The 22,328-nt window shown below is 44.4% G+C and overlaps 1 protein-coding gene across 15 annotated transcripts in view; it reads left to right on the top strand.

The window, feature by feature from the left end:
- The window catches only part of DENND1A (DENN domain containing 1A), a 543,118-nt gene that overhangs the window by 318,984 nt on the left and 201,806 nt on the right, over window positions 1–22,328 (top strand). The gene's annotated exons all lie outside the window — the stretch shown is intronic.

Here is a 22,328-nt window from a genome sequence, read left to right as displayed (position 1 = left end):
CAAGCGATCTCAATTTAGCTCAAGAGACATTTATGCAGCCCCTCTTCTGTGCCATCTCTGGTAGCAGGTGCCAGGTCATGTCTGGTCGATGGTGCTTCTCCTGTTTGATAAATGAAGACCTTCCTCGTCAAGCCTCACAAACAATGCTTTGTGTACAGACCTCAGAGTGACATGAGGGATGCATCCAGAAGGTATTTTCTATCCTTCTTGGTGGTGGGATAGTCAGGAAGGAGAAGGGAAAGGTGACAGCAATGACAGTTCCAGACAGAGGCTCAGGTGGCTTGTAAATGAAGTTCCACCCATACACAGGGGCAGTGAAGTAGAGCAGTTAGAATGTGACACCTCTACTTCCTGCTTACTTGATCATGGGCAAGGTAATTGACCTCTGAGTCTCTATTTTCTCACCTGTAAACTGAGGATAATGGCTGTGTCTCGCTTATGGGATCACTGGGAGGATCCAGTGAGATAATGCCTTTCAGATGCCCAGCACAGTTCCTGCACATAAAGAGCTCAGCAAAGGTCAGCAATCCTTGCTGGTTTTACTTCTTTAGTGGCCTTCAAGCCGTTTCCATTGTTAAGCTGATGGCTTTGAAACTGTGTTTTAGGAGCTCTTGGGTTCCCAGGATCATCATCCTCATGTCCTAGGGAAAGACAGTTTCAACACAATTGGTTTGTGCCTGCCTCGTTTTCTCCTGGTCTGCAATGCAGAGGCACGGTACCAGGCTTGGGAGTGACACTTCTGTAGAGTTTGACAAATGTACTTCCAAACCCCTGCTTGACCACTTCCCTGCTGTGCTAACTCCAGCCATGATACTTCATCTTTCTGTATCTTGCTTTCTTCCTAAGAGCTGAGTCCTGTATATGGAGAGCATATCCCAGTGTCTGGCATGTGGTGGGGACACAATATACATTCCTTTCTGCAACAGAGTTTTGAGAGCTTTCTGTGTACGGGGCACCATGTTTATACTAGGGGCTCTGTATAAAAATGGCAAATGTGATATAATATCCACCTTCACAGGATTGTGTGTAGACCAGATGCAGAAAAATATAAAGTAATTGTAGTGAATTTGGGATGCTGTAGGCTCTGGGAGGAGAGATGCTGACCCTAGCCTTGAGAATAATGCTTCTCAGAGGAAGAGAATGCCCACACTGAAACCTAGCAGATAAATATAAGAATTAGGTAAACCAGGGAGCAGAGAGCAGCATCTGCAAAGACTTAGGTGTAGGCAAAGGGGGCTTTCCAGGAGATATGAGTAGTTCAGCCTCCGATAGGAGCATGAGCTGAGGTAAGCAGGCCAGGCCCAGCCCATCCAGGGCCTTGGAGGCTGCAGTAAAGAGTTTGAACTTTATAGGGCAATGGAGAGCCATTGAAGGGTGTAAATGGAGGAGGGACATGGTCAGGCCTTCTCCTTCTGGGCCATTAGAAACACAGTCCTTCCGTATAAAATGCTTGGAAACCACTTAACCATGTTAATAAAGTAAATTGATATTTGCAAAGATCAAGGTAATTCTTTAGGAAATTACACATCAAAAACATGTACATAAAATTCAGATGGGTCAGTGTCCCAAACCTGAGCTTCTTTGCTACCAAGCTGTGACAGAGGTGTTTGTAGTGATGGCTTTCTTCAAAGTATTAGCACCACTTTTACTAGATTGTGTCTTTTCTTCTCTGTTTTCAAGTACTTTTTATGAATTAGTTATTTTTTCTACACCTCAGTTTGAGGGTATGAATGTATTTTATGTACTATGTGGTAGTTCAAGGCAGTAGGAGCAGGGGGAGTGAGACCCAGGGACCAGTTGGGGGGCCCCCAGCTGCTTCTCCCCTCTAATGCAGTTTCAAGAGGCGTGTGATGGGTGCATGGGGAGCTCCTGGCATTCTGCTGCTTTCACCATCTTTTACCTAGGAATGCTTAGCCATGGGTCCCTAGAAGCCTGGTTTTGCAAATATACAAGTGCTTAAAACAGCACTGAGCCGCCATTCAGAGGACAGCATCCAGGTGCCAAATCAAAGCTCATCTGGGTCTCGGGATCCAGAGGCCACATTTGTCTATGTCTACAACAAGGTTCCCAATTTAACTATGGAGCTTTTACACAAAATAATATAGGATTCATTTATTTACAGGCAAGGGGAAAGTAATGGGGTTTTTTTTCCTTTGCATTTCAAAGAACTGGAATTTCTGTCAATTGCGTTGGCACTATTTTAACTAGTTTTTTCTTTTCATTTTTCCCCTGGCATAGAAAGTCTTTCATGCTTTGTTCCTTTCTCTTTTTTTGATATTTATTTTTTAACAGAGTAAAGAAGAGTGTTTCTTGTTTACCATTGTACCATTTTGCTTCTTTGTATGACTCCACATGTAGACAGAAGTAAGATGTAGTTCACATTTGTTAAGGCTGCAATTGATGCAAAATTCTGAGCCATAGTTACATCCAGGTATAAATGGTGACTTGTATATGTGTCCTCACAAGAACAGAGATGTCCCATGTGACATTTATTAGTGCCAAGTGATCCTATTCTTGCTTTATTAAAAAACAGCCTGGGCAACACAGTGAGACCTCATCTCTACATAAAATTAAAAACAACAACAACAACAACAAAACTAGCCAGGTGTGGTGACACACAGCTATAGTTCCAGCTACTCAGAAGGCTGAGGCAAGAGGATCACTCAAGCCAAGCCCAGGAGTTCGAGGCTGCAGTGAGCCATAATTGTGCCACCACACTCCAGCCTGGGTGACAAAGACCCTGTCTCAAAATAAAATGAAATAAAAAGTGATATTTGCATGAAAAATCTCACCTGATAGTTTCATTCATAGGCTCATGGCAAGAAAGGGAAAGGGTTGGAGGAGACTTTAACATCTTTTGAGTACTTGCCGACCACTGTGCTGAGGACTTGACCTGTTTTCATGTTTGAGCGTTCCTGAGACACTCTCTGCGAAGTAGGAGATATTCACACTTGCAGATAGGGAAGCTGAGGCTCTGAGAGGTAACATATAATTGGCACTCTGCATCCACAGGTTCCATGTCCACAGATTCATCCAACCACAGATCAAAAATATTTGGAAAAAAATATATGAAAGAATATAAATTAAAAAGCCAATATGGTATTGGCTATTTTTGTATAATATTTGTATAATTGTTGTATAATAGTTGTTATATACAGTATCACAACTATTTAACATTCACATTGTATTAGGTATTGTAAGTAATCTAGAGACAATTTAAAGCATACAGGAGTATGTGCATTGGTTATATGCAAACATTATACCCTTTGGTATCAGAGACTTGAGCATCTGCAGATGTTGGTATTCACAGGGGCCCTGGAACCAATCCCCCTCAGATACTGAGAGACGACTGTAATTTGTACCCAGGCCTTCAGCTGCAAGGGGTTTATCAGAGCCTCTGATCTGCGTACCCTCCCATCAGGCCGTGTGGATTATGCCTGTGCCACCCCAGTCCTGGGCAGAGTCCCCACCTGTCCTGGGCTTTTCCTTCTCGGTGCTGTGTGCTGGGGATTGTGGTGAGGAGGGGAAAGGAGGGCTTACAGCTGGTGGCCCCATATTCCTCCAGAGACAAGCTCTGAGTATACTTTGACTGGGACCTGGTTAACTTATCTGGTCCACTCTTACCTGGTCCACTCTTATCTGTAAAATTAAATTGATATTATCCATATAAAAGACTTGTGAGAATTAACTGATATAGTTTATTCAATTAAATCAAATATGAAGAGCTTTTTAAAAATACTATGCCAAACATTCATTTTTCTAGTTAGTAGTATAAAAATAAGAGGCAAAGTTTATATCAGTGAAACCCTGGATGGAGATTGCTTTATTTTGTAAAGAAAAAGGTAATTGAACGGTGGCTTGGCCCTGGAATTTCCTTAGCATGCTATGTGTTCTCATGCACAGTCATCACTTATGAGTCTCGTACCATCCAGAAGCTTCCTACTGCAAACACAGCAGGCTCTGCTCACCTTAGGCCTCGAGGAAGGCCCTGGATTGAGTGGATAGATTTCCCTTAGAAGCTGTCTCCTCTTCACAGTAAGCATTTGCTTTTAAAATGAATATGAATCTCAAATGCCACTTATCCTAATGTTGGAATTAGTTAATATAAAACAATTTAAAGCTCTAGTAGTAATTTATGTAATCAAAGGGAACAAGTACTTCTGGCTGAGTTAAGTATCTCTTGCAGTCAGTACGTTTTCAGTCTAACTAGTCATGATGGAAACATTCTCACGTGAGATGGAATAGCCCTCTGTTACAGATGAGAAAAACTCAGTAATGATGAGGAGAATCCCAGTAAAAAAAATGTGAAACCATCATTGATGCTTTTGTTTTCATATTTTCCTATCATCATTTATGTCATTATATATAGGTTGCATTTAACAATGTTAAAACTGACTTCAGAGAAAACTTAAAAGTTTATAAATTGTTACCAAGAGAAGCCTGAATGAGTCAAATTCCTGCCAGATTGAGGTAAGGAGCAGTGGGCAGTGAGCAGGGGGACTGTGTAACAGAGAGCTCGTGGGCACTGGAGTCATATGGACCTGAGTTCATATTCTAGTTTCACCACTACTAGATCACTTTAAACAAGCACCTTTTTTTTTTATGATGGAGTCTTGCTTTGTTGCCCAGGCTAGAGTGCAGTGGTGCCATCTCAGCTCACTGCATCCTCCGCCTCCTGGGTTCAAGCGATTCTCCTGCCTCAGCGTCCCAAGTAGCTGGGACTACAGGTGTGCACCACCACACCCGGCCTAAGCAAACTCCTTTGTTTAAATCAGAAATCAGTTTCTCAGAGAAAAAGGGTATGGTTACTACATCACACAGTTTGACCACTTTGCACAAAACTATTCTTTTGCTATCCTCTTAAAAGATTCCTGTTGGAAATACCTATACATAATCATCTTGACCATTGAATGAGGGTCTACTAATGTGCATGCCACTTTGGCCGTGTAATTTCTAATTGCCACCACTCTGAGAGAGGTGCCCCTGTTTTGCAGATGGGTATGTTAAGGTGCCTCTTTGAGCCCCAGACTCCTCACTGGTAAAATAGGTAGTTGCCCCATTTCATAGGAGTTTTCAATGAGGAGTAAATAAGAAGGTACATGAAAACACTCAGATTGGTGTCTGACACGTGGTGAGTGCCAAATAAATGGAAGTGATTATCAATATTATTTAGGTGTAGAATTGATATCCTTCCGTTACAAAGAAACTAAAAGACTTATCTACCTAAGATTGACTCTGCCCTCCTTTTTCAACCTGTTTTTATTTTTCTAATGAGTGACTTTTTCTAAACTGACATTAACTTAAACTTACTTTTTAACTGCACCCGGCCACGTGGGACTGTTGACTTCATAAACTCCTTGCAAGTGATTAGGGGCGGGGCCATTGTGGGAGCTCAGAGACCAGCAGCGTGATGATTGAAGAGCCGTACCCTTGGCCTAGACAAATCCCGCTTGAAATCTGGGCGCATGTGGTTTTGTTTAACACCATGCTCAGCCGACTCATGGTATGGGTTTGTGACCATCAGGCATTTGTTGTTGATATGTGAGGTCACCACAGTAGGGGTGTTTGTCAACCAAATTAAACTTCCTCTTAATGACCTAAAATAATTGATTTGGAAGGCCGTTAAATGGGCCAAGGCAATGTGTAAGCAAGCCGAAATCCGGCATTTTCTGCACAAATTAATGCATGTTCTTGTTCTGTTTGTTCGTGTTTTGCTTTTGTTGGGGAAAATGTGGCTGGACCATGGGCTTTTTGAGCAGTCAGTGAACCTGAGTTTGAATCCCAGCTCTGCCATTTATCTCTCTGTAATTTGGGCAAGTCGCTGAGCTTCTGTGGGTGTGTGCCTTAATATCCCCATCAGCAAAATGAGGACACCTGCCATAAAGTGATGACAATTAGAAATAATATGATCGAAGTGCCATGAACATTACTAGGCCATCACCCTCTGGTAGCTGTTATTATGAATAAAATATTTCCAATAGGCATCTCAAGAAGATAGCTCAACAGTCGTTTTGTACAGAGGTCAAACTGTGATGTAGTAGCCATGCCTTTTTTCCCCCCTGCTAAACTAATTTCTCCACACACTACTCTCTGTACTAAAGTTAAACATCCAGAGAGAAAAGTGTGATTAAAAATGGAGTCTATAGATCTCTCTTTACATATTGTTTGATTCTCAGCTGATTTCAAGATGAACTTAAAGTTGGATACTTAAGATATATGCCGTTTAGGCTACAAAAGAAGTAGGTTTTTTCTTTGGCTATTGGATTCAAACATTTATGATCTAAGTTCAGGCCTTTGCAGGTAAAGCTTGGGACCACCATTCCATGTTTGTTTAGAAACAAAGGCATTGGCTGGGGGCTTTTCTGAAGTATGATGAACAGTGGCACTGAAGTTTTGTTTTGTGGTTGGAAGTTATCAACATCCCTGAGAGTGGTTTATGTGTCTTGCCTAAAATCCTTCCCTCCATAAACCCAAATATTGACAAAAGCTAAAAGGTGCAGACTGGAGCTGTGCCTAGACTCCTGGACACTTCCTTAGCCAAATATAATGTCTGCTAAACGTTGGTGCCTAGGAGTCCGTTGTTTCCAAAGATCCAGTGGTAATAAATTTATATCCTCCCTCTTCAGCATTTAACTGCAAATATTTTGTACTGACCGAATGGGTTAAATTATGAAGCTTGATAAGTACATATGCACACTACCCATCCCTAGCTTTAGAAGAAGGGGGAAAAAAAAGAAAGAAAGAAAAAGATAGCTATGATTTTTGGATGTCATCCCAATTTTTAAAATAAGAGAATTTGGACATTTTGGCATATGGGGTTTTTTAAATGAAATTTCATGGAACTGAAAACAGTCAATTTTAGGTTTCCAAAAATTGTTTAGATTTTCGCTGGTATAAATTTGCTGCACATGGTTTTGGGGAAGTTCTGAGAGATGCATTTGGGACTTTGGGGTTGATTTTTTTTTTTTTTTTTTTGAGATTTGTGATTGAGTTTTAAAAGGTGATTTTCCCCCCTCCCCCAACCTCAAAGTGTAAATCAGGGGAGATCAGAGTTCCATTTTCTAAGGACACTTTTGGGTAATGACATCATTATGTACTGCTGCACAACTGGACTTGGGGCTGAGTTATTGAGCCTTGTTTCAGCACCATTTGGACACTGCACAGCATATTCCCCTTCCCTGCCTCGGAGTGATTTTGGCCGTGCCATTAGCAGCAGCTGCTGGTGATAAGCACCGGGAGAGTCACCTGTGTAGGGTCAGGCTTATTGCACATCAAGGTTTGGCAGTGTCGGAAGAGAGGGAAGATGCCCAGGAGGGGGCTCCAGGCCACCTGCCGAGTGAAGATCAAAGGGTTGAAAGGTCAGAGGGCTCAGCTCCCTTAACCGTATCTGTCTGTGCAATAGCTATTTCAGATTGTAAATCTTGGCGATTTCATTAAGTCCTCCTGGCTGCTACTGGGGCATTGAAATAATAAAATTTTATATCTATTGCCTTTCCTGCCTCTGGCAGCCAGGCTGATACGTTGTCTGCAAGATGGGGGCGTCTTTATGAAAACCTTCCCTGGAATGATCTGAGTAGCATTAATGAAGCCTCAGATTGGGAAGTTGCGGTTCATAGGACCTCATCCTCGGCAGGAGGGAGGGGGTTTATAAATAAAGAAGACCTACACAAACCATTTAGCAGCCTTTTAGATTTGTGTAGCACCTCTCTTCTGAAAAGCAGGTCAGCAAAATATTACCTATTGCTAAATGTTTAATCTTAGGAGGAGGGGTGCACTTTCTCACTGCTGCTGCTTATTAAATAGCCCCTGTTCTAATGACCCTAGGGCCCATCCTTTTGAATAACCCCAAGAGCAGCTATACAGGTCTCACTTCTCACTCTGCAGACCTTTTGGGTGCTTTTAGAGACATGTCTCCTGAATATGATTTTCCAAATATTTTTCCTAGATCTTAAAGTTGTTAAGGACTGTGAGGGCTCCTAGGCTCTTGGGTAGGACAAAACAAAGTAATGGCTGCCCCTTTACTGCCCATATGTTTAAGACCCCCTGTAGTTTGTTTGAAAAGTTAAGAGATTTTCACAGTGAAGGTGCCATTTCTGAAATTTAAAGTGTTCCTTTTCACCGCAAGATAAGTTCACTCTGATTAAGTCCGTAATTCTCACTAAGCCATGTTTATGGGGGCAATAAACAATGTTTCAGCGTGCTTGTTAAATTGGGTTTCCAACCTCTCCAGTCTTTAAAAATTGACATTTCAAATAAAAGGCAGGTGGAGATGGGAGTTGGGCTTTGCGGTGCTTAGTGATGAATGAATGATGGCAAGTGGCAGTTGTGTGGGAGGAATGAGGTCCTATTTTATGATAGGGTGACCCCAAACCATTTGGGGACTAGGGAATCAACATCCTCCACACTCCCAGTGAAACTCTTAAATTCAAGTTCTATTGTTTCACTTTGGATGGATGCTATTTTGAACTACTGCCAGACACGTTATGCTCATTATTTAATTTTCATAATGCATCTGTGCCCTGGTAGTGGGGCCCCTGTTTTACAGATGATGAAATATAGGCACAGAGAGGTTAAGTAACTTGTCCAAAATCACACACATAATTAGGAGGAGCAGGATTCAAACACAGTTATTTCATTGCGCGAAGCAGTTTAGTGTGTACAAAAGAAAACTATTATACTGGCCCTACTTTTAGGGCTTGCTTGCCACTGTGTTTCAGCACTCTGGTAAGTCTATACATGGAGGTCACAGGAGATGTGTGGAAGTGGCCACTGTCCTCAGTATTTGCTCAGCACCAGCTCTGTGCCTGGAAAGTGGAGGAGGCTGCACAGCGAGGAGAAAGGCACCAGGCTTTGGGGTCAGGCAGTCCCAAGCTCAGATCTTAACTCTGATACTCTATGATCTGGGGCAAATTACTGTACCTCTTGGAGCTTCAGGTTGTTCTTCTGTAAAATGTGAATAATGAAGCTCATTTCAAGAGGTTGCTTTGAGGATATTTTAAAATAATATATTCTAAAATATAGGTAAATATAAAATATAGTATGTTCAAAAATTCAACACTGCTTTACAGGTACCAGTGGTAAACATTACCGCAGTGTATGTGAATAGCGTAAGGTTAAAGCAGTTATTTTAAGGGGAAAGTGATAGCGCACAGGAAACATCACTAAACAAGTTTTAACTGCAGGCCAAAGAATCTGTTGTTCACTGTGCTTGGCATGGGGTTTAGAGATGACAACCTGAGGTGGGGATAGGAGTAGTCAGGAGGGTTTTCTAGAAGAGCAGGATCTGGTGGGTGGCAGTAACGTGGCAAGCTATCTCTGGGCCATGCTTCTCATCTTATGGAGTGCTCTGCCATATCATCGCATGTTAGTGCTTTGCAGCTGTGGGGAAAGGTGTTGACACCTTTCTTGTCCTCTTTTTACACATGAGGAAACTGAGTCTGCAGCAGTGGGAAGCCTGCTTCAGTTTGAGACAAAACACCAGCAGAGTCAGAGTGTGAGTAGGCTCCCCACTCCGTTCTGGATGGCGGAGTGGAGGCCAGGCTGGATGGAGGTTCTGTGTTGGGGTGGATTTCTAGAGTGGATTGCTAGGAGGACTGGCAGAACCCAGCTCCCAGAGGGGGCCAGCTGGCACTGACCGAGCGTCTGCTTGATGGTGGACTCTGTATGAAACATGTGTTCCCAGTGTCTCCCCCAATCTTTTCAACAACCCTGAAGGTAAGGAGCATGACCTCGGCTCACAGCGAGGGAAACTGGTGCTAGAGAAGGCTGAGTGCCTTGCCTGAAGCTGCCTAGCTGGTAAGTGAAAAGGCCAGGACCCCAGCCTGGAGACTTTCTGGCCCTGGGCCCAGGACCATGTCGGGGAGAGAATGGGGCTGGTGGGTGAGTGGGAATGGTCCACTGGTCTGCTGCATACTACTGTGCCCTTTCTCAGATCTACCCACAGCCCATCCACAGGGAGAGGCGGGGAGCCCCTTGAGTTCAGAGATCATGGTTTAATCGTCTCTGTGTCCCTAAGACCTAGCGTAAAGTTGACATGAATGACGGCTCCATACGTGATGTACCAAATGAGTGAGTGAATGAACACCCAGTGGATCGATGGCCAGGAAAGGGGCCATTAGAGGAAGAGCCCCTTTGCTGACCTGGCTTGAGAATCCCTGGACTTGTTAATGAGAGTCAGTGCCTGTTACCTTGTGAGGGGTGGATTTGGCCTGACCTGGGAGGTGCTTACACGACTTCCCTCCTCTGCCAAGCTTCTGTTTCTGTTTAAAGCACACTGGGAAATTCCAGCGGTGTTTTCAGGGCTCCTCTGAACTGTCAGGCTTAGATTTTTAATTTTGTGGAGCAGGAAGGAGCAAATCAGCGACTCTTGGCTCCAAAGAAAAGCCACTGCGTTCATCAACTGCTTGGCAGCTTGGTGACCTTTGGGGCCTGAGGAAGGGAAGGAAAATGTCACTCTTCCCTCTGTGTGTATCTGAGATTTCAGGAGGGAATAAAGAGTTTAGAATACCTGAATGTTTGCCTTTCCTTTCCTGTCCTATCCACTTTCCCTCTTATTTCTCTTTCCTTTCCTCCTAGGAGGCCACCAGCTTCCCATGCTGTTCTTTGTTATGTACTCATATATATGCGCATGCATTTGGGCACATTTTGTGCATGCCGTGTAGTGGAAGGAACACTGGCTCATGGAACCCAGATTCAAATCCTTTCTCTGATGCATCCAGTTGTAAGAACATGGGCAAATTATTTAATCTCTAGCATTGTTTCCTCATCCATCAAATGGGTATGATTCTGTAGGAAAGTCTCCCCTCCCTGGGAGTTTTAGTGGAGTCTGGGCCAGGCATCAAAATACTTAAGGGCTTGGCCGGGCGCGGTGGCTCACGCCTGTAATCCCAGCACTTTGGGAGGCCGAGGCGGGTGGATCACGAGGTCAGGAGATCGAGACCATCCTGGCTAACACGGTGAAACCCCGTCTCTACTAAAAATACTAAAAATTAGCCGGGCGTGGTGGCGGGCGCCTGTAGTCCCAGCTACTCGGGAGGCTGAGGCAGGAGAATGGCGTGAACCCAGGAGGCGGAGCTTGCAGTGAGCCGAGATCGCACCACTGCACTCCAGCCTGGGCGACAGAGCAAGACTCCGTCTCAAAAAAAAAAAAAATACTTAAGGGCTTGATTCATCTGGTATGCCTAACAAAGGTTCGTTATATTAGTTGCTCAGTATGTTTGTTGATTGAAACAATGTGTCAGAGCAAATAATGCCATGCCTTGGGTAGAATAAAGGTATTGCTGTTCATCTCAATGCCTAGAGCTAGTGTTTCTTAGCCATGTGACTTCCGTCGAGTTATTTTACCTCTCTGACCCTCAGTTTCCATCTTTCTCCACAGGGACTTCATGGGAATTATATTAAATGGGCTGTGGGAGAAACACAACAGCTAGTGGCTGTAATTTTGTTGTTGTGTGTGTCAGTAAGATGATGGATGCAGAGCATGTCACACAGTTCCTGATACACACAGGCCTCTGTAACCTTGGCTGTGGCTTGGACTGATAACGTAGCCATAGGAGTGCAGTTGGAGAAGAGAGGCATGTATTAGTCCATTCTCACATGACTATAAAGAACTACTTGAGACTGGGCAATTTATAAAGAGGTTTAATTGGCTCAGGGTTCTGCAGGCTGTACAGGAAGCATGGCTGGGGAGGCCCCAGGAAACTTGCAATCATGGTAGAAGGCGATGGGGGAAGCTGGCACATCCCACATGGCCAGCAGGAGAAAGAGAGAGAGAGGGGAATGCTACACACTTTCAAACAACCAGATCTTGGGAGAACTCACTCACCATCACAAGAACAGCAAGGGGGAAATCAGCCCCCACGATCCAGTCACCTCCCACCAGGCCCCTCCTCCAACACTGGGAATTACAATAGGGTGTGAGATCTGGGTGGGAACACAGAGCCACACTGTATCAAGGCACCTTCTTGGAACCCAGCAACAGTCATTTAGAATAAAATTTTGATTAACAAGCTACTAAGATGTAATTTTTGGTTTAATTTTAGCCATATTCTCTCCCTTTAAAAAAAAAAGAAAAAGAAAAGCTCCCAAGAAGTCATACTTACAGGGGACATATAGTATAATGTCAGGAGCCACATCAAGTGTGCCCCTCTCACAGAGGGATCAACTTAGACTTAGTTTGAACAAATGCAAAGCATGTTGTGGGCATGATAATAAACACATGACACTGTGCCCTCTCAGAGCAAAGTGTCTTTGCAGGAAGCCAGCCTAGACCCTTCCCCTTTGCTTGGAGGTCCCATTACTGCTCTCAGAGGTGCTGCCTTGGGTGCTGTCTTGGCCGTGAGAGTAGATGATGCTTACTGGCTTGGGTGTCACCCCAGAAGAGAATTTTTTACTTAATCCTCTCACAACCCTATGTAACAAGTTGTTATAGGCCCATTTTATGGATAAAGAAATTGAGGTTCAGCTAGAATTAAATCATTTACCCTGGGTCCTGTAACTAGGAATTGAGGAAGATAAAATCCCAAGCCCAATCTTCCTAACTCCTGCTCCTCCTCAGGACTGCAAAGACGTCTCAGAAGGACCCCAACAATGTTGCAGCTTTGCCCTTCCCTGGAGGGAGGCAGTGCAGATTGAGAAGCAGTGTGTGTCCTGGAGCTGTCTGCCTTCACAAACACATTTTCTAACAGTGAAATAGAATCTCAATTGAGTCACTTCTATTATAGAATTATTGCTATCTTGATTTTTTATAATAATAACTAATACCTAGTGCTTCTGATACACCAGACACTATCCTAGGTATTACACATATATTAACTCATTTAATTGCCAAAATAATCTGGTGAAGTCCGTATTTTTTTTTTTTTGTGGTAAACATTTTCTTGAAGTGTGAGGGAAAGATGCACCCATCCTAAATGTACAGTTAAAGCTGGGCACAGTGGCATGCACCTGTAGTGCCAGCTGCTCAGGAGGCTGAGGCGGGAGGATCACTTGAGCCCAGGAGTTCAAGTCCAGCCTGGGCAACACAGCAAGACCTCATCTCTCAAAATAAAATAAAATAAAATAAATCCAAACCAACACAGAAACCCACTAAATGTACAGCTAGTTGAGTTTTTACAAGGTGGACATATACATGTAACCACCACCCAGATATTGAAACAAAATATTACCAGCCCCCCAGAAACTCCTCTTGTACCCTATTCTAGTCAGTTTCCCCCCAGCCCAAGGATGACCACTGTCCTGGATGTCAGTGCTGTTTTTATCTCATTATACAGATAGGGAAACTGAGGCACAGGAAGTCTAAATAATTTGCCCAAGGTAGCACAGTTTTAATTGGCAGTTAGGATTCAGACTCAGGCAGTCTGGCTCCAGAGAATGCACTTTTATATGAGACATAGCCAAGAAAAGAACAATCGCTTGGTGGTAGTTTAATTTTTAATAGCATGAGAGTGTAATAGTAGAGACTTATTCGCATTTTCCTTTGTTCTGAAAATCAGCTGTTTAATTCCTTAGTCTTAGAACTCTAATCCATTTTATTGACATAACTTGCAAATTGCAAAGATAGAAACTTGCCTTTAATAGCCCCACATTTATTGATCACTAATTGCAATCAGACATTGTGTTAAAATCTTCATACCTAGTATCTCACTAAATCCTCGCAACACAGCTATGCAGTATTATCCCTATTTTATTGATAAGAACACTGAGGCTCAGAAGTAAAGAACTTGCTGATGTTTACACAGTACAGAAGCAGGGCTTGAATCTGGCTGTCTTGTTCCAGACCCACAGTCTTAATCGCTGTGTTAACTCCTATCTGGCTTTCTGTGTCCACTGTGAATTAATTCTACACTAATTAATCATGCTAATTTTACATGATTGTTATCATTGCCATCATTATTATTATTATTCCCATTGCACTTTCTTGAGCAGACTCCGATTTGCTTTCGTTGAGCTGACATTGTCCATTCGGGCTTACATTGACATCTGCTGCCAGGCAGACCTCCCAGTAGAGTGGATCTAGCCACAGTCGTTTCTCATTCCCCAGTTAATGAGCACTTGCCTTGTGTCAGGCACTGTGCTGGACACTGGAGACAAATAAGACACAGCTCTGCCCTGGAGATGGTCCTGGTCTAAGGACAGCAGAAAAGATTCACTCAGTGCTGGCCTGTTTACTCTATGCATGTCACCTCCCTGAACCACACAACCTCCATCCTAGAGAGGGTGTCCTGTCTTGCTGCACAGCTGTTGGACGAGCAGAGGCAGAACTGAGCCCCTGCTCCTCAATGTCCAGCCCCACGCTCCCAACCCGGCTGAGTGCTGCATGCTCCTGGCCACTCTTCAGATCCCCCGGCTGACGTTGCCAGTGCACACCCTTGCCTTTCATCTTGTGGCTTGCTTTTAAGTACTACCTTTTGTCACTAGCTGCCCAATTCCCTCCTTGGACAGGTAGGACACTCCCCCGCACCAATCTGTGTGGGTAGCTGGTGTGGTTTTAATTAGTGTAGCTGATATTATTTTATATTTTAGGGAGGAAATCCCATTGTTTTCATACAACCAACTCTAGAAAGTAAGGCTCAATACCATCTTGGCTACAGAAAAGACACCAAAGATAGAGTGTTTATCAAACAGACCCCCTCCTTTGTATAGGGAAGTCTATCAGAATCTCTAGGGACATTGGCTTTTTATGTTTATCCTAAGAGGGCTTGAATTGAAAAAGTTAAAAATCCTGGACTAGATGAAAAAGTTAGGGGACAGGGAGCCAAACACAGCTACAGATCAGAATGTACACTGGGTGGTGGCCCTGGGGAGAGTCGCCTTGTAGCGTGGCATTCATTCACCATTGTTCGCACACTCTTACCTTGTATGGTTGGCTATGATTTTATTCTGTGTTCTGAAGAGAGTGCTAATGTGTTTATCAACTTCATTGAGGTATAACTGATCACAACCCATCCACTTAAAGTATATGGTTCAATGAATACCTTCATTGGGGTATATTTATCACAACCCATCCATTTAAAGTATATGGTTCAATGCATTTTGACAGTTTTATACGATCATGAAACCACCACAATAAAGATACAGAATATTTTCATCACCCACAAAAGATCATTTGTTTTTATTTAACAAACACTTATCTTGCACTTCCCATGTGCCAGGCACTACTCCAAGTACTTTAAAATATTAACCCATTGAATCCTCACGAATCTGTGAGGTAGGTATGGTTATCATCCCCCATTTATCAAGGAGGAAACTGAGGCACAGAAAGATTAAGTGACATACCCAAGTTGGCACAGCTGGTGGATGGTAGAGATTAATTAGAACCCAGACTGGCTTTGGATCTATGTTCTTCACCTCTGGGCTCTGCTGCCTCTCATTCATTCATTCACGAATTGTCTGCTCTTGGGCAAATATTGGAGTAGGAGCTGAGGGTAGAGAAATCTGATTCCCAACCCCCAAAAGCCCATAGACTAGGGAAGGAATCAGATACCTACCTAAGTAAGTCACAGTCAACATGTTATTCTAATTATGCAGATAAACCGTAGGGGAGCACAGGTCATGGGAGGCTTGCCGCTGCCTCAGTCTCTCTAGCCAGGCATGGCTGAGGTCTAGGAACCATCCAAGGAGAGGGGACGGGCAAGCAAGAGAACTGATGAGTGCCTGTTAGGGCTATTCTGCGAATTATGCTGAATCTTTTACATACATTAGCTTATCAAAGCCTCACACAACTCTGTGAGATAGGTGGTGTTATGATCTCCATTCTACAGATGAAAACCTGGAGGATTTATGCAGTCAAGTCAGTTGCCTACAGTAAGCCCCCTGGTCGGGGACAAGCCAGAGGTGAAATACTAGAGCTGGTGTCCTCTCAGCTGCCCCTGACCACTCCCCATACTACGGGTTTTCCCTTCCCTGGCCTGAAAGGCAGGGGTCAGGTTCAGACTGTCTGTGACAAAGCAGAAAGAGGAAGACATTCTTCATTAACAATATATATGGGAAAGTGCCATTTTGTGTGTGTGTTTCTCTATGTAAGAAATGCCATTTGGAAAGCCAGTGTGCATGTCAGTTTTGTTTTTTTTTTTTTTTCATTCTGAGAAAAAGCCTATAGAGTCTGGTGGGGGGAAGGGTTTGCAGCTGGCAGGAGCTTTGGCATATGCTGTAACTAAAAAGAGAGGGAATGTGTTGGTGGGACAAGCTACCGGAGAGCTGTCTCGGTGTGCCGCAGTACTAGTAAGTGTTTTAATTGGGTAGGGTTTTTGGAGGACTATTTTGACATCTGCTCGTGTCTTTGCTGATTTTTCTTCACTTATAGTAGGAAACACAAGCTGTGGATAAAATGACTTTAAAATAATTGGAAGTAAAGATATCTCTCTCAAAGTCGAATTTGAGAGGGACACTTTTTAAGAAGTGGAAACTAAATTCCACTTCTAGGAATGCATCCTAAAGCACAAAGCTTTATGCCTACAGATTTCATGACGATATTATATACAGTAATTTCTTCAAAACTAGAAATAACATCCCACAAAAGGGGCTTGGTTGAGTTTGTTTCCATGTAGTAGGGCACTCTGTCGCAGTTAGTAATGATCCACACAAAGTTCTTAATTAAGTGGATCACTGCTTATATCAGAATCAGTGAGAAAATCAGAAGTGTTAAGAATTATTTCAACTGGCCAAACGCAGTGGCTCACACCTGTCATCCCAGCACTTTGGGAGGCCGAGGTGGGTGGATCACGAGATCAGGAGATCAAGACCACTTTGGCCAACATGGTGAAACCCCATCTCTAGTAAAAATTAAAAAATTAGCTGGGTATGGTGGCATGCGCCTGTAATCCCAGCTACTCAGGAGGCGGAGGCATAAGAATAGCTTGAACCCAGGAGGCAGAGGTTGCAGTGAGCCAAGATCATGCCACTGCACTCCAGCCTGGCAACAGAGCGAGACTCCATCTCAAAAAAAAAAAATAGAATTATTTCAACTTTGCTTTAACGCATAGGAAGGGAGAATATGGAAGGAAATAGACCAAAACATTGTCTCCAAATGGAGGGACTGGGATAACTGTAATTTTCTTCTTTAAACTTTTCTCTTTTTTTTTTTTTGAGATGGAGTTTCACTCTTGTCACCCAGGCTGGAGTGCAGTGGTGCAATCTCAGCTCTCTGCAACGTCCGCCTCCCAGGTCCAAGCAATTCTCCTTCCTCCGCCTCCCAAGTAGCTGGGATTACAGGCACCCGCCACCACACCCGGCTAATTTTTTGTATTTTTAGTAGAGACAGGGTTTCGCCATGTTGTCCAGGCTGGTCTCGAACTCCTGACCTCAGGTGATCCACCCGCCTCAGCCTCCCAAAGTGCTGAGATTACAAGCGTGAGCCATCGTGCCTGGCCTTTCCCATTTTTTAATAGTAGGCATCTATAATTTTTTTTTTTTTTTTTTTTTTTTTTGAGACAGAGTTTCACTCTTGTTGTCCAAGCTGGAGTGCTGGAGTGCAATGGCTGAATCTCAGCTCACTGCAACCTCCACCTCCCAGGTTCAAGTAATTCTCCTGCCTCAGCCTCCCGAGTAGCTGGGATTACAGGCATGTACCACCATGCCCGGCTAATTTTGTATTTTTAGTAGAGATGGGGTTTCTCCATTGGCCAGGCTGGTCTCGAACTCCTGACCTCTGGTGATCCGCTCACCTCGGCCTCCCAAAGTGCTGGGATTACAGGTGTGAGCCACCATGCCCATCCTATTTTTTATGATAAAAAGGAAAGTAGTATTTTATGTAAGAGAAAGCAGACTCTGAGCATGTTGATATAACTGTGTGTCCTGAACAGTTAGGTACTCATTCTGATGTCTGAGTGATCGGATTAGGGGTATCTTCAGAAGAAAGTCAGCTTTGGGGTCAGACTGTTTAGGGATACCCCCTGAAACTATTGCTACAGAATAAAAGATGAAATGCTCCTGATTATTGTAAATACAAAATTGCATGCAGGATTGTGTAAAGACAATGCCAGGTTGGACTGCCAAAATGAGCCAACAGTGTGTGATGTGCTTCCCCCTGCAGAGAACCTATGAATGGACGTGCAGTCAGGGAGGTTTCACATCACCAAGATGTTCATAGCTCTGGGAATGGAATACGACCCTTGTGGAGAGCCTATAAACGGACGCATGGGGGGCACCTGTCCATATGGATAAGATAGGGCTATAAATGCCCTCATCTTGCCACGGCTCTTCTAGGCCTCTTTAGGGTTAGGGCATACTCCCTTCTGAGAATTTCTGGTCTAACTGGTTGTCTAGCTTCACGTCCTGTTTCCATGGATTGTTTGTAACCAGCTTTTGTTGCAATTGTTACTGCTGATTAATATTTTGCTAATCATAGGTTACGGAAAGATTGTGTTTCTGTTTTAAGGCTGTTAGAAATTACTGACGCACACACTATATTGTAAATTCTTATCTCTGTGTACTCTATATACTGAGCCACTCAGTTATGCTCTGTACTTCTACATACAAATGCTATGTTAAAGAATTACTTCATCCCCATGTGACCATCTCACCTCATAATCAAATGACCCTAAATCCCTCACTAACCTACCCCTGCCTTCACTAAACTTAATAATAAATGCTGGTATATCCAGTGCATTGTTGGCGCCGCAGGACCAGAAGGTGGTGACCCCCCTGGACCCAGCTTTCACTATCTCGTGTGTGTCTATTATTTCTCAACCTGCCGATCCACCTGGGAACAAAGAGGGAGCCCCATTGCATTGCGGACTGCTGGCCAGATCCCGCAATAAGACTGTGTTCAAAAGTTGACTGCTGCTTCCTAGCTCTGACTTTGGGCAGCTTGTTTGACCTCTCTGCGCCCCCACTTGGTTCCCACGCGGAGATGCTAGTGTCCCTGACTGATGGCACGGTTAAGATGAGAGGCACTGGCACCTGGCGAGGGTCTGGCTTTCTTCTCATCCGCGCTTCCCGTCTCCACCCCCAGTTTGAGTTTTTCTTGCCTTTCTTCATTCCCCTGGTTGCCTTGATCCTTTGCGGGACCGGGCACTGTCCAGCGAGCTGGGCTCCAATTCTTTCCTTGGGAACAGTGAGCTTCAGGAAGGCCCTTGAGTCCACGCCAGCCCTTTTGGAAGAGGCCTTGCCACCAGGAGGGCAGCATTGTCCTTCAAGAGGAAACTGTGCTGTCCCAGCTCCTGCCTGGAGCCTGGTGCTTGGGGCATTTTTGTTACTAAGGGGACCCTGGCCTGCTAAGTTAGAAAAAGGGGCCAGGTTTTTTCCTATTCTTCAGCCTGCTGCCATTGTTGAAAAAGTAAACACTCCACAGAGCTTAACCGGCAAGTCCTCCAGCCAGGAGTGGGAAGAAATCAAAAGCCTATTCCAGCCCAGCCGTGGAGAGCCTACAAGGGCTGGTCTGTGCCACTGGGGCCCAATGGGAGCACAGAAATGAGGCCTGATTCTGGTCCAGAATCAACATCCCATTCATGGGGCCATTCAGCCCTGGAGGCTTCTCTCCAATGGCCATCATCTCCTGCTCCCTTCTGTTTGGGACTATTTGGAAGGTCAGATGAGGCAAAGTAGTTGATTCTGGGGTGCACGGTCCTCTGCTGTGTCTTGGAGGCATCACGTCCTCCAGGATGTTGTGAGTCCTTCTCTGATTCTGTTTCCTGTGACTGTGCACAGCCTTTGAAGTGAGAGACCAAGCAAGAAGGGGCCCCAAGGATTTTTGCCCTCGGGCCATTGCCACTACAGCCTTCCAGAGTGGCTGTGGCTATTGTGTGTATTAAAAAGTAGTAATAATAGCCACGATTTATTACACCCTACTGTGTGGCCAGCATTGTGGGTGTGTTTGCTCTCATCACAGCAGCCCTGGGGGAAGTGAGAGAAGCAGGGTGGCCACAGTTAGCATTTTAATTTTACAGACGCAGCCACTTAGTAGACACATAACCTTGGGCAAGCTACTTCTTGGAGCCTCAGTTACTCATCTCTGAAATGGGGATAATGGTATCTCACCTCCAGCCCCATTGATGGAATGAAAGCATCTGTTTGGCAGTGCTGTGTGAGCCTGAAGTGTGACATCAGTGAAAAAGAGGGCCATTGATGCTGTTTTTGTACCTTCCTGCTAGCACACTGCTGGGCATTTAACCTGTTGGGTTGCAGAGTGAGGCAGCTAGAGAGTCCTGGACAATCCCCTGTGAATCTCAGCATTCTCATGTGTAAAATGGAGATTGTGCTTCATATAACAAAAGCGCTGTAAAATACGAACTCATTTTTTGTATCATTAGGTTGGTGCAAAAGTACATTCTTTGCCATTACTTTGGTAAAAACTGCAATTACTTTTGCACTAACCTAATACAATCAAAGTTGTCCATTCGCTGATATCTTTTTACCCTATAAATAAGGCAGCAGGTAATAATGGGTGTTGGGGTTTGGAGGAAAGAATAAACTCCTACATCAGCAATTGTGTCCCTCCTCTGTGGTTCTCAGCCCATAGTAAGCACTTAGTAAACTATGTTTAGGAATTGATGGGTAGGTTTATGGACGAGCCCCAGAGGCGTGGAGAAGTTAGTGGATAGCAGAAGGAGTTGGAGGCTCTGATGGTGTTAAGTGGAAAGGTTCCAGGATTCTGCTGCCTGGGAGTGTTTTTTCAACCCTGCGAGGCTTGTGACCAGTGTGGCTCCACCCTCCTGCTGGGAAGAATCTTGAAATATTTACTTAGGTACCATGTTCTGCCCTAGAGGCTGTGGTTTAAGAGAGTGAATGTCAACCAGTATTAGTGTGCACTTACCGGGTGCCAGTCATGTTGTCAGGGGCTGGTTATTTTGCAGTGGTGAGCCACAGATGAGCCCCTGTAGGAGCCCACACCCCAGCAGGGGAGGCAGGCAGGCAGAGAGGTGCTGGGGCTCAGAGTGACAAGGGCTGTGCGGAGGTCAGTCTCCCTGCGGGTGTCTGACGATGAGGAGGTGGATGGTGCAGTGCACAGAGCATGGCCTGGGGAGGCAGCCAGTCCTGTGGTTGCCTCTGCCTCTTACCTCAGCACTCTGAACCTCATCTTCCTCAAGTTTCAAACATTGAGGGCAATAACATCCATTTCACAGGGGTTGATAAGAATTAAATGAAATAAGGTGAGTAAAGCACAGAGCAAGAGCTAGGAAGCTTCTAGTATATGCTACTTGTCCATTTCCAGGGCATTGGAAACTGGAGCTTGAGCAGCCATTGGATGTCTGCCTCTGTTGCCAGCCTACACCATGCTCTGGGGTGAATTAGGAAAAGGCATCTGCCCCCATTCCCCGACTAGTGCCACTCGGCAGACACGTGAGTTGGCAGATTTCAGTTCTAGCTTAGGTGGTTGGCATCTGAGGAATGCATACCTGCGCAGCCACATGCAGCATGCTCAGAGGTTGACCAGTAATGGAATTGATCCTTTATATGCAGTGACCACAGGTCCCATCGTGTGCCTGTTGCCCTGGTGTAAGATGAGGTCTTTCACATCCAAATGTATCCCAGTTTAGACAGCAAATGATAGGCTCTTTCTACGCAAAATAAAATAAAGACAATAGTTCTAATGCCTCTGACTCAAAAGGAATACGCTTGATACGTGATGGGGAAGGAGGATTGAATGGGACCTGGAGTGGAGAGTAGGCAGGAGAAACACAAAGATGGATCTTAGTAGTGGATAAATAGTGTGATTAAAAATTTAAAACTCAGGCTACACCCTGTCTTGGACTCACATAGGCTATGGGGAATTGCTGCCAGATTGGGGGCAGGATTCTTTTTTTCTCCATATTGTCCGTTCATCCCTTCTCCTGTCACCAAGCATGAAAACCTTGTAGGCATGAGTTTCCCTCATCTTTTCTATTACTGTGCCAGTAGAATAATGGCTTATGGCCAGAGCTTCTGAGCCATTACTAGCTGGATATCTGTGGAAAATGGAACCAAATTGAAAGTGTGACCTTCCTACTTGGCGTTTAAGGGAAGTGTTAACAGTAGGCCACACACAATATTCCATACCCAAGAATGACAGGATCCAAAAGAGAGATGGGCAAGTAGCCTTTGTTAAATTAGGGGGTTGGATTGAATGGGGATGTCATAAGAACATAGCCGTATATCAGCATTCCTGGGGCCAGAGCTTTTGACCTCAGCGTCTGTTAAATATATAGGGGAAAAATGATGATGGGGTGTAATGATTCCTCTTACTTTCTGGCTGTGTGACCTGGGGCATGTTACTGAGCCTCTGTGAACCCTTTTCACTCCTGGGACTTGGGGATAATCATGCAAGCTCACAGAGATTTTATGAGAGTTCAGTGAGCTAACAAATGTGAACCTCCTACCATTGGGCCTGCTGCAGAGTAAGACTTTGTCAA

The sequence above is a fragment of the Gorilla gorilla genome, chromosome 13, assembly GCF_029281585.2.
Source record: "Gorilla gorilla gorilla isolate KB3781 chromosome 13, NHGRI_mGorGor1-v2.1_pri, whole genome shotgun sequence".
Taxonomy (NCBI): domain Eukaryota; kingdom Metazoa; phylum Chordata; class Mammalia; order Primates; family Hominidae; genus Gorilla; species Gorilla gorilla.
The sequence above is the reverse complement of the archived record's forward strand: the minus strand, read 5'-3'. Positions and strand labels throughout refer to the sequence as shown.